A 12875-nucleotide genomic window follows, 5' to 3' on the forward strand; every position below is an offset into this window, starting at 1 on the left:
CCGGTTGTTAAAGGGCCAGGGGGTGGGCAAAGAACTCCGGTCCGTGGGCTGGAGCATCCTGTTGCTCCCAGGATTCCCAGCTGGGGAGGCTGAGGTTCTCTTGGCCCCTCCCCCATTCCCCCCCATCCCCCCCCCCCAGCTGCAGTGTGGCCAGCCGCCAGCACCAGCTGGGCAGCTCAGCTGAGCTTCTGAGTCATCCTGCTGTTTTGAGCTGCAGGCAAGGTAAGGGGCAAGCTCCAGGGCCGCTGGCGGGGGGCAATTTTCCCCAGGCCCTGCAGAGGCCCCCGGTCCCACGAGTATGTCTCCCCCTGCCCCAGCCCCTCCCCCGCTTCTCCCCCCCCCTTAAATCAGAACTTTTTATAGGGAACCAGTTGTTAAGATTTTGGCAGCTCATCACTGGTCATTACAAAACCTAAACCTAATTTCCCCCATACTAATTTCCCCCTACTGTTATTCACACCTTCTTGTCAACTGTTTGAAATGGGCCACTCTCATTACCACTGTAACCCTTCAGCCCCTCTGAGTTGGCAGCAACAAGGGCCGGGTTCAGTATCCAGGGGTTCCGTTTCAATAACGCAATGCAAACCGGCTCGAGCCCCCACCCAGTGACCTGGGACAATTACATACCACCCCCCTCCCGGGCGCCTCTAGGAGGCAATACTTCCCCTTTCGCAAGCACAAAGTCTGAGGGTATGTCTACACTACGGGATTATTCCGATTTTACAGAAACTGGTTTTGTAAAACAGATTGTATAAAGTCGAGTGCACGCGGCCACACTAAGCACATTAATTCAGCGGTGTGCGTCCATGTACTGAGGCTAGCGTCGATTTCCTGAGTGTTGCACTGTGGGTAGCTATCCCATAGTTCCATAGTTCCCGCAGTCTCCCCCGCCCATTGGAATGCTGGGTTGAGATCCCAGTGCCTGATGGGGCAAAAAACATTGTCGCGGGTGCTTCTGGGTACAGCCTTACCCCTCCCTCCGTGAAAGCAGCAGCAGCCAACCGTTTGGCGCGTTTTCCTGGGTGAACTGTGCAGATGCCATTCCACGGCAAGCATGGACCCTGCTGAGCTCAAGACAGCAATCATGGACGTTTTAAACACCTCGCGCATTATTGTGCTGTCATAAACAGATAGTTAAGGGTTAATACCTCTTTTACCTGTAAAGGGTTAAGAAGCTCAGTAAACCTGGCTGACACCTGACCAGAGGACCAATAAGGGGACGAGATACTTTCAAATCTTGGCGGGGGGAAGTCTTTGTTTGTGCTCTTTGTTTTGGGGGTTGTTCGCTCTTGGGACTAAGAGGGAGCAGACATCAATCCAGGCTCTCCAAATCTTTCTGAATCAGTCTCTCATGTGTCAAACTTGTAAGTAATAGCCAGGCAAGGCGTGTTAGTCTTAATTTTGTTTTCTCAACTTGTAAATGTTCCTTTTTGCTGAGAGGATTTTACCTCTGTTTGCTGTAACTTTGAACCTAAGGCTAGAGGGGGTTTCTCTGGGCTATAGGAATCTGATTACCCTGTAAAGTATTTTCCATCCTGATTTTACAGAGATAATTTTTACCTTTCTTTCTTTAATTAAAAGCTTTCTTTTTAAGAACCTGATTAATTTTTTCCTTGTGTTAAGATCCAAGGGGATTGGATCTGGACTCACCAGGAATTGGTGGGGGAAGGGAGAGGGGATGGTTAAATTCTCCTTGTGTTAAGATCCAAGAGGTTGGATCGGTGTTCACCAGGAACTTGGTGAAAAAGCCTCTCAAGGCTGCCCAGGGAGGGAAAGGTTTTGGGGGGACAGAAAGTGATCCAGACACTGATGGTCTGGATGGTGGCAGTGTTACCAGATCTAAGCTAGTAAGTAAGCTTAGAAGTGTCCATGCAGGTCCCTGCATCTGTACCCTAAAGTTCAGAGTGGGGGAGGAACCTTGACACGTGCAGTCTATACTGAACCGGGACCTGCAAAGCCAGGCAAGGAGGCAGCGGCTACGGCAGCGCGGCGACGAGAGTGATGAGGACATGGACACAGAATTCTGTCAAACTGCGGGCCCCTGTGCTTTGGAGATCCTGCTGGTAATGAGGCAGGTTCTAGCCATTGAACACTGATTTTGGGCCCGGGAAACAAGCACAGACTGGTGGGACCGCATAGTGTTGCAGGTGTGGGACGATTCCCAGTGGCCGCTAACCTTTCGCATGTGAAAGGGCACTTTCATGGAACTTTGTGACTTGCTTTCCCCTGCCCTGAAGCGCCAGAATACAAAGATGAGAGCAGCCCTCACAGTTAAGAAGTGAGTGGTGATAGCCCTGTGGAAGCTTGCAACGCCAGACAGCTACCGGTCAGTCGGGAATCAATTTGGAGTGGGCAAATCTACTGTGGGGGCTGCTGTGATGCAAGTAGCCAAAGCAATCATTAAGCTGCTGCTACGAAAGGTTGTGACTCTGGGAAACGTGCAGGCCATAGTGGATGGTTTTGCTGCAGTGGGATTCCCTAACTGTGGTGGGGCGATAGATGGAACCCATATCCCTATCTTGGCACCGGAGCACCAGGACACCCACTACATAAACTGCAAGGGGTACTTTTCAATGGTGCTGCAAGCACTGGTGGATCACAAGGGACGTTTCACCAACATCCACGTGGGATGGCCGGGAAGGGTTCATGACGCTCGCGTCTTCAGAAGCACTACTCTGTTTAAACGGCTACAGCAAGGGAATTACTTCCCAGACCAGAAAATAACAGTTGGGGATGTTGAAATGCCTGTCATTATCCTGGGGGACCCAGCCTACCCCTTGATGCCATGGCTCATGAAGCCATACACAGGCAGCCTGGACAGTAGTCAGGAGCTGTTCAACTACAGGCTGAGCAAGTGCAGAATGGTGGTAGAATGTGCCTTTGGCCGTTTAAAGGCGCGCTGGCGCACATTACTGACTCGCTCAGACCTCAGCCAAACCAATGTCCCCATTGTTATTGCTGCTTGCTGTGTTCTCCACAATCTCTGTGAAAGTAAGGGGGAGACCTTTATGGCGGGGTGGGAGGCTGAGGCAAATCACCTGGTCGTTGATTACGCACAGCCAGACACCAGGGCGATTAGAAGAGCACACCAGGAAGCGGTGCGCATTAGAGAAGCTTTGAAAACCAGTTTCATCACTGGCCAGAGTACAGTGTGACTCTTGTGTTTGTTTCTCCTTGATGACCCCCCCACCCCTTGATTGACTCATTCTCTGTAAGCCACCCACCCCCATTCGATCACAGCTTGCTTTCTACGGAAATAAAGTCACTCTCATTTAAAAATCATGTATTCTTTATTACTTAATTATAAAAAGAGGGAGAGAACTGACAAGGTAGCCCGGGTGGGGTTTGGGAGCAGAATAGTAGGGAAGGAAAAGGCCACTAAAAAAATTTCATAATAATGAGAGCCTTTTGGTTGGGCTGTCCACTGGGGTGGAGTGGGCGGGTGCATGGAGCCTACCCCCACGAGTTCTTACTCGTCTGGCGGGTGAGGACGCTAAGGAACATGGTAAGGGGGGAGGGTGGTTATACAGGTGCTGCAGCGGCACTCTGTGATCCTGCTGCCGTTCCTGAAACTCCACCATTCGCTGGAGCATGTCAGTTTGATCACGCAGCAGCCCCAGAGTTGCATCCCGCCACCGCTGATCTTCCTGCCACCACCTCTCATCTCGAGCATCTCTCCTCTCATCTCAAGCGTCTCTCCTGTCCTCACATTCATCTCTCCTGTCCTCACGGTCACTGGCATCTTTCTTGTACTTTGCTACCACGTCCTTCCACTCATTCAGATGAGCTCTTTAATTGCGGGTCACTTCCATGATTTCCAAAAACATTTCTTCTCGCATCTTTTTTTTCCGCCGCCTTATCTGAGATAGCTTTTGGTACGGAGTAGGGAGGCTTGAAAAATTTGCACCTGCATGAGGGAGGGAAAAAAGGGAGAGAAGTATTTAAAAAGATACATTTTAGAGAACAATGGTCATACTCTTTCACGGTGAACAACACTAGTCACCTTACATAGCACATGTGTCTTCACTACAAGGGCGCATTTTGCATCTTAATATTTAGTACCTGCAGCTTTGCTGTTACCGTTGAGTGCTGCTTCTTTCCTGTTAACGTGCAGCAGCAGAAACCACCCCGTGGCTGGCATAATGGAAGAACACTGCTAAACACCCCCCTTTCCCCTCCCCCCAACCGCGTGGCTGGTAGCAGAAAAGATCCCTGCTAGCCAAACGTGGAAAAGCTCAGCGCCAATCGCCCCGCCCCCTTCCCCCCGCTTGGCTACCTGCAGGGAAGGATTTATTTTAAGCCACAGGCAAACAGCCCAGTAGGAATGGCCATCTCTGTCCCCTTACTTAAATTCCTGAATTTCAACCAGGTTACCATGAACGATATCACTCTCCTGAGTATAACCCAGCGAGATAAAGAACGGATGTTGCTTGAATGCCAGCAATCACCGGGACAATACGCAGCTAGGCTTTGTCATGCAATGATACCAGATTACTTGCTACATGCATGGCATGGTCAAGTGTCCTACCATGGAGGACGGAATAAAGCAGCGCTGCCCAGAAACCTTCTGCAAAGGCTTTTGGAGTACCTCCAGGAGAGCTTCATGGAGATGTCCCTGGAGGATTTCCGCTCCATCCCCAGACATATTAACAGACTTTTCCAGTAACTGTACTGGCCGCGAATGCATCCCAAGTCCTCAGGGCAAATTAATCATTAAAAAACGCTTGCTTTTAAACCATGTCTTATATTTACAAGGTACACTCACCAGAGGTCCCTTCCATGGCTTCATTGTCTGGGATAGTTGCTTGGGAGGGTAATTCCGTCAGGGTCAGAAAAAGCTCCTGGCTGTTGGAGAGAACGGAGTGCCGTGTGCTCTCTACAAGCTTGTCCTCCTCTTCCTCCTCATCTTCCCCGTCCGCAGAATCCTCAGCCATGGCTGCGATTACCACCCCCACCTCGGAATCCACGGACAGGGGTGGGGTAGTGGTGGCGGACCCCCCTAGAATTGCATGCAGCTCAGCATAGAAGCGGCATGTTTTTGGCCCTGCCCCGGACTTTCCGTTTGCTTCTTTGGTTTTCTGGTAGGCTTGTCTGAGCTCCTTAACTTTCACACGGCACTGTACTGAGTCCCTGCTGTGGCCTTTTTCCATCATAGCCTTGGAAATTTTTTCAAATGTTTTTTCATTTCGTCTTTTGGATCGGAGTTCTGTTAGCACGGAATCCTCTCCCCATACAGCAATCAGATCCAGTACCTCCCGTGCAGTCCATGCTGGAGCTCTTTTTCGATTCTCAGGAGACTGCATTGTTACCTGTGCTGATGAGCTCTGCGTGGTCACCTGTGCTGGTGAGCTCTCCATGCTAGCCAAACAGGAAATGAAATTCAAGAGTTCACGGGGCTTTTCCTGTCTACCTGGCCAGTGCATCCGAGTTCAGATGGCTTTCCAGAGCGGTCACAATGGTGCACTGTGGGATAGCTCCCGGAGGCCAATACCGTCGAATTGCGGCCACACTAACCCTAATCCGACATGGCAATACTGATTTGAGCGCTACTCCCCTCGTCAGGGAGGAGTACAGATATCGGTTTTAAGAGCCCTTTATATCGATATAAAGGGCTTCGTTGTGTGGACGGGTGCAGTGTAAAATCGGTTTAACGCTGCTAAATTCGGTATAAACGCGTAGTGTAGACCAGGCCTCAGTGTAGCAAAATCCTTTTAATAAAGGAGGGAAACATTGCAGCATTACTTTGGGGAAACACCACAAACAGGATTCATAACACAAACCATGAGCAAAAGACCCACCTCCAAGTAAGTTTGGCAATGTCCTTTTCCCCTCAGGGTCTTAAGTCCAAATCACCCCAAAGTCCAACAACCCAAAAGTCTCTGTCCCTGGTCAGTGCCGCCCCAGAGTTCAAAAGTTCATCTGCAGAGTTTTACCCCTCCCCAGCCTGGGTGGAATTGGGGGGGGGGCACACGGGGTGTTAAGGGGCGCCTTATGTGGGCCGAGGCCGACTGCCCCACCTCTCCGTGGAGGTCTGCTGCAGCCTTTACCACGAATGGCTCTGCTCCTCCAGCCGTCCCCACAAACTGCTCCGCTCTGCTCCACTTGCTGTTCCGTAGGCCGCTCCAACCGTCCTACAAGCTGCTCCGCTCCACCAGCCACTCCACTCTACCAGCCGTCCCATGAACCACTCCAGCTGTCCCCGCAAACTGCTCAGCTCCACTCCACTGCACTTGCCACTCCAACCATCCTGCAAACTGCTCTGCCAGCCGCTTAGCAATGTATCTTCAGGCTCCCCCACTAGTTATCACAGCACTCAATGATCTCAGCTCAGTAATTTTAGCTCTTTTAGTGGTTTCAGCTTGTAGTAGGGGAGCCCCAGTGCTAGTACACCATTGGCCCAAAGCAAATTCAGCTAAGCAACCTTTAGCTAGACTCCTAATGGAATCAAAATTAGCTCTGCTATTTAACAGTGGGGGACAGGAGGAAGAGGTGCAATTGGCATGCTGGCCCCACAAACACAACCCATACCATCAGATACACACACCTGTCCCCAACCTCTCTCTATTCCCTGGGTTTTGGAACCCATGTCCCTTGTTTAGCGAGTGCTACTTAGTTGATGGTGAAACCTTCAGTCATAAAACAGTCTCATAGTCCTTCATTCACATAATCAGGGTAACAACACTTTATTCCTCCTACCCCAATAACCGACAAATTGGGGATCCCACAGCTGTCAAAGTGACCATTTTGGGCTGCCGTGGGCTCATGCTAGGCGGAGTGGGTGTGCCTATGCAAACAAGATCAGCCCCCTAAGTTCTTTTCCACACTCGCCATAATTCACTACCAGATGTCAGGGTAGAGCTCATCCTGACTCTGCTTACACCACTACAAAAGTTATTTTTCCTCCCTTGGTAACCTACTGTTAATTTAATTGTCTCATTAGACTGACCTCACACTTAGTAAGGCAACTCCCATCTTTTCATGTATTTATACCTGCTCCTGTATTTTCCACTCCATGCATCTGATGAAGTGGGTTCTAGCTCATGAAAGTTTATGGCTAAAATAAATTTGTTAGTCTCTAAAGTGCCACAAGGCCTCCTTATTGTTTTTAATCAAACCCAAACACCTTTGCCCCGCCCCCTTCCCTAGGCCATGCCCCTGCCATGCCCCTTCTCCAAGGCCTCGCCCCCTGCTCACTCCATCCCCCCTCCCTCAGTCACTCGCTCTCCCCCACCTTCACTCACTGTCATCGGGATGGGGTGGAGGGTTGGGGTGCAAAAGGGAGTGTGGGCTCTGGAAGGGACTTTGGGTGCAGGAGGGGGCTCTGGGCTGGGGTGGTGGGGTTGGGGGTGGGGGAGGGGGTGTACCAGGGTGACCAGGTGTCTGGTTTTCAACTGGAACACACGGTTGAAAAGGGACCCTGGTGGCTCTGGTCAGCACCGTCAACCAGGCTGTTAAAAGTCAGGTCAGCGGTTCTGCGGAGCCAAGTCAGGCTGGTCCCTACTTGTCCTGGGGCACTGTGCTGTGCATCAGAAGCAGCCAGCACATCCCGCTCCTAGGTGATGGGGGAGGCAGGAGGCTCCATGGCGCACACTGCCCCCACCCCAAGCATCGGCTCCGTACTCCCATTGGCCGAGATGGGGGGGCGGTGCCTGCGGGAGAGAGCAGTACAGACCATGGAGCCTCCTGCCCCCACCCCCACCGCCTAGGAGCGGGACCTGCTGGCCACTTCCGGGGCACAAGCCAGTGCCCCGGGACAGGCAGGAAGCCTGTCTTAGCACCCCCGCTGTGACATAGACCGGGAGCTGCCCGAGGTAAGCCCACACTCCAAACCCCACACCCCTACCCCCGCGCGGAGCCCCCCCCCCCCACCGCCCCCTCCTGCACCCCAAACCCCACATCCCCAGCCCCACCCCAGAGCCAGCACCCCCAGCCTAGAGCCCTCACCCCTTCCACACTCCAACCCCCTGCCTCAACCCTCAGCCCCCTCCCACATTCCAAATCCCTTGGCCCCACCCCCCAGCCTCAAACTCCCTCCAGCACCCCAATCCCCACAGACCCACCACAGAGCCAGCACCCCCAGCTGGAGCCCTCACCCCCTCCCACACTCCACCTTCCTGCCCCAGCCCAGAGCCCCCTCCTGCACCCTGAGCCACTCATTTCTGGGCACACCCCCATTAAGAGCCCTCACCCTCACCCTCTCTGGCACCCCAACCCCCTGACTCAGCCCAGTGAAAGTGAGTGAGGGTGGGGGAGAGTGAGCCAGCGAGGGAGGGGGAATGTAGTGGGCAGGGCCTCTGGGAAGGGGCAGGGCTAGGATGTTCGGTTTTGTTGCAATAAAAAGTTGGCAACTCTAGGTGTGGGCTCTGGGAGGGAGTTTGGTGCAGGAGGGGGCTCCGGGCTGGGGTTGAGGGGCTGGGGTGCAGGAGAGGGTTTGGGGTGCAGGCTCTGGGAGATAGTTTGGGTGTGGGAGGGGGTTCAGGATGCAGGCTTCAGCTGGACAGCGATTACCTCAGGCAGCTCCTGGAAGTGACCAGCATGTCCGGCTCCTAGGCTCAGGGGTTGCCAAGCGGCTCTGCAGTGCGCTTCCCATGCCCTCGCAGCTCCCATTGGCTGCAGTTCCTGGATGCAGAGACCCCCTCACCGCCCCTGCGCCTAGGAGCCAGAGGGACATGCCAGTAACTTCTGGGAGCCGTGTGGAGCCAAGGCAGGTAGGGAGCCTGCCTTAGCCCTGCTTCGCCACCCACTTGACTTTTGGCCTATTAAAATCTCCTGGATGGCTTTCAATAGCCACTAGGAGATCAAGGCCAATTTCAGGAGACTCCTGGCCAATTTGGGAGGGTTGGCAACCCTAATATTGGAAGGCCAGAAAGGAGTATTAGGGACAGCTAGTCTGATCTGGTGCATAACACAGGCCATAGAATATTGCCTAGTATTAAGCCCCAAACCCATGTTTGAGCTAGAGCAATTGTTTAGAAAGACTTCACCAGGGTTGCCAGGCATCCGGTTTTTGACCAGAACATCCAGTCAAAAAGGGACCCTGGCGGCTCCGGCCACCACTGCTGATTAGGTCGTTAAAAGTCCTGTTGGCTGCCCCGGGAAGCAGCTGGCATTTCCCTGTGGCGCCTAGGTGCGCAGGTGGCCACAGGAGCTCCATGCACTGCCCTGCCCAATGCTACCCTTTTACCCTTCCTCTCTACCCTGGGGAAGCCCATTTCTGTTATCAGCCCTCTCACACTGGGCTGCAAGGACCCCACCCTCTGTCACATCCTGTCCTTCCGCCAGCAGGTCCAACCAACTGCTGCCGGCGGTGCGTGGTGGCGTGGCGCTCGAGGGGTCCTGTCTGGTGCCTACCAGAGGACCCACTACCTGGTGCACTACTCCTCGGGGGCGGTCTGGTGTTACCTTTGCCAGGCAATGGGGCACGTCCGGAGGGACTGCCCCCTGGCCCGGCATGGAGGGGTGCCTGGGACCCCCGAGATCTGGGAGGGCATTGGCTCTGCCATTGGTGACCCTGGTGGCCCAGCTCCCATAGTCGCCCCTCTTCCTTCTGCCATCGCTCCGGATCAGGCCCCAGGGGTAGCCCCCCCAGCACTCAATGTACAGCAGCAGTCAAAAAAGGTAACAGAATGTTAGGAACCATTAGGAAGGGCATAGATAATAAGACGGAAAATATCATAATGCCACTATATAAATCCATGGTATGCCCACACTTGAATGTTGCATGCGGTTTTAGTCACACTATTTTAAAGAAGATATATTAGAATTGGCAAAGGTACTGAGAAGGGCAACAAAAATGATTAAGGGTGTGGAACAGTTTCCATATGAGAAAAGATTAAAATGACAGGGCTTTTCAGCTTGGAAAAGAGACAACTAAGAGGGGACATGGTAGAGGTCTATAAAATCGTGAATGGTTTGGAGAAACTGAATAATGAAGTATTATTTGCTCCCCTCATTCCCATAACACAAGAACCCGGGGTCACCAAATGAATTTAATAGGCAGCAGGTTTAAAACACACAAAAAGAAGTACTTCACACAATGCACAATCAACCCATAGAACTCATTGCCGGAAGATGCTGTGAAGGCCAAAAGTATAACTGGGTTCAAAAAAAATTAGATAAGTTCATGGAAGATAGGTCCATCAATGGCTATTAGCCAAGATAGTCAGGGATACCACCCCATGCTCTGGTTGTCTCTAGTCTCTGACTGCTAGAAACTGGGCGTGGACGATAGTGGATGGATCACTCAATGATTGCAGGGTCTGTTCATTCCCTCTGAAGCCCCTGATATTGGCCACTGTCAGAAGACAGGACACTTGGCTAGATGGAACATTGGTCTGTCCAATGTTTATGTTTAGGTAACTCTTTTAGGACTATTGTGTACAGATTATCCCGATGTCCATATTTGAAAATGTTTATCCCCAGTAGACACTGTTTAACATCTTCCTTAATTACTAATGGACTGGAAAGTACTTCATCATCCTCATATAGTATAATTACATTATTCTGCTTCTTTCCTAATACAGAACAGAACTATATATTGAACACTTCTGCCTTTCCTGACACATTATTAACAATTTTACGGTCTTCATCTAATAATGGGCCTACCCCTTTGCTCGGATTTCTTTTGTTCCCAATATACTTAAAAAACTCCTCCTATTGTCCTTAGCCCTGCCAGCCATGGATGTTTATGTGATGTCTTTAGCTTCCCTTATCAATTTTCTACACTTAATAACTTTTAATTTATATCAATTGCTATCTACTTCTCCATTTTTCCATTTGATGTATTTTTTTTTATTTTTCTACTTGCTGCAGTCACTTCCCCTCTTAACCAATATGGACTTTTAACTGAAATTGTCCTCTTTCTTCCTTCTAGAATTTTTGTCTTTTGGCCATCTAGTAAATAATTTTTAAACAACTCCTAATTTTCACTCACGTTTGTCTGTCTAAGTTTTGCCTCCCAATCAATTTTGTTCATAACTTTCCTCGACTTTGGAAAATTAGCTCTTTCTTACAGCCCCCTTTTTCCATGGTATATGATCTAATGTTCCACAAAACCAAAACCTTCAGCTTCACACCAGCTGAATTAGCTATAGTTCACCTACATTATTTTCTGCCTTCCCTTGTGTGTGTGACTGGAAGAATTTCTGAGAAGAAAACTGTCTGGACTATGCATCCCAAGCAAGGAGAAAAAACTTTAGGGAAGAACACCAGACCTATTTGGATGAATAATCACCTCAAAAAGGATATTAGGAGTAAACAAGGCATCTATAAGGAATGGAAAAAAGGTGTGATCGCAAAAAAGCTACATCTTGGAGATCAGAAAGTGCAGAGATAAAGTGAGAATTGCCAAAAAATAAGATGGATTAGACCATGCAAATCTCATTAAAATGAATAGTAAAGGGTTCTTTAGTCATATAAATAAAAAGAGAAGAAAAGAAGTGGGAAAACGAACACTGTGCAGTGAGGGTGGGGTAAAGATTGAGTATAATCTAGATATGGCCTGTCACGGAGTCCCTGGGCAATGCTCTGGAACTGCTCCCCACAAAGCCAGACAGGACTTTGGGGACCCTCCTCTCCCTTGGAGCAGACTGTCTTCAGGGCAAGACGCTTACATGGCTTCACCTCCTGGGTCTCTCCTTGGAATATTCAGCATCCTCTGCCCCTCCATGCGCTTCCCACAGCGAGCCCACCCAGGCGGGGTCCTGGGGAAGCCAGAGGGTCCTGCATCCCCACTTCGCAGTCAGACGTGACTCTCAGCCAGCCAGTAAAACAGAGGTTTATTAGATGACAGGAACACGGCCTAAAACAAAGCTTGTAGGTACAGAGAACTGGACCCCTCGGCTGGGTCCATTCTGGGGCCCAGTGAGGCAGACCTCCACATCTGCACTCACCCCTAGTCCCCAGCCAGCCCCCAACTGAAAACCCCATCCAGCCCCTCCTTTCTGGCCTTTGTCTCTTTCCTGGGCCAGGAGGTCACCTGATCTCTTTGTCTCCAACACCTTCAGTTGGCACCTTTGCAGAGGAGGGGCCCAGGCCATAAGTTGCTAGGAGACAGAGTGTCAGGCATTTATGTTCACTGGCCCTTTCATCTGCAGCAACCATACACTCTCTTGTGGAAAATTGACCACAAGGTTGATTTTAGATCAGACAGCCTGAGGCACCTTTATTTCATACAAGCATATATGCCGGGAGAGACAGCATGACCCCATGCAAGGGGCAATCTGCTCTCCCAATTACAAATTTTATCAAGCTTATAAAGGCTAAAACCACAAACTATCACTCAATATATTTTGCCTTATTTGGAATTAGCATGTGCAAAACAAGCACGCTATTTTAATATTTTTCATATTAACTTTTTCCTATTATTGTTCTTTGGCAGTTACGTTGTTGGTCTGCCTGTTCTAAAAGCCCTCCTTTGCGGTTGCATTGGATAAGGCTCCTGCCACATTCTGGCTGAGCTGGCACATATGGGCCTCTTTGTTCCTTTCCTCAGTTCCCCTTTCTCTGGTCTCTTCCCCCCGGTGCCCCTTGTACAGATAAACAAGTTTTGCAAAAGTTCCAATCTTTGCTCTTACATAGCAATTGTTTAGCTATAGGCCTTATAGGCCTTGGGCCTAGCAGGGCAAGGGGTTTATTTCACTATTTAAGCTTTAAGCTTATAAGCAAGGGCTCTTAAACTCTAAGCATATAAGCAAAGGCTGAGCATATAAGTGGAGGGGTGGGTAGTTCCCTATCAACTCTTATCCCACCACCTAGAAACTTAAGAACTTCATATGGGACACTGAGGCACCAACATACTGTTCAGAGAAAACATTAAGAACATTCCCAGTTCGTCACATGGCTCAAAACCTAAGGGTATGTCTAAACTATCTGCC

The sequence above is a fragment of the Mauremys reevesii genome, linkage group 2, assembly GCF_016161935.1.
Source record: "Mauremys reevesii isolate NIE-2019 linkage group 2, ASM1616193v1, whole genome shotgun sequence".
Lineage (NCBI taxonomy): Eukaryota > Metazoa > Chordata > Testudines > Geoemydidae > Mauremys > Mauremys reevesii.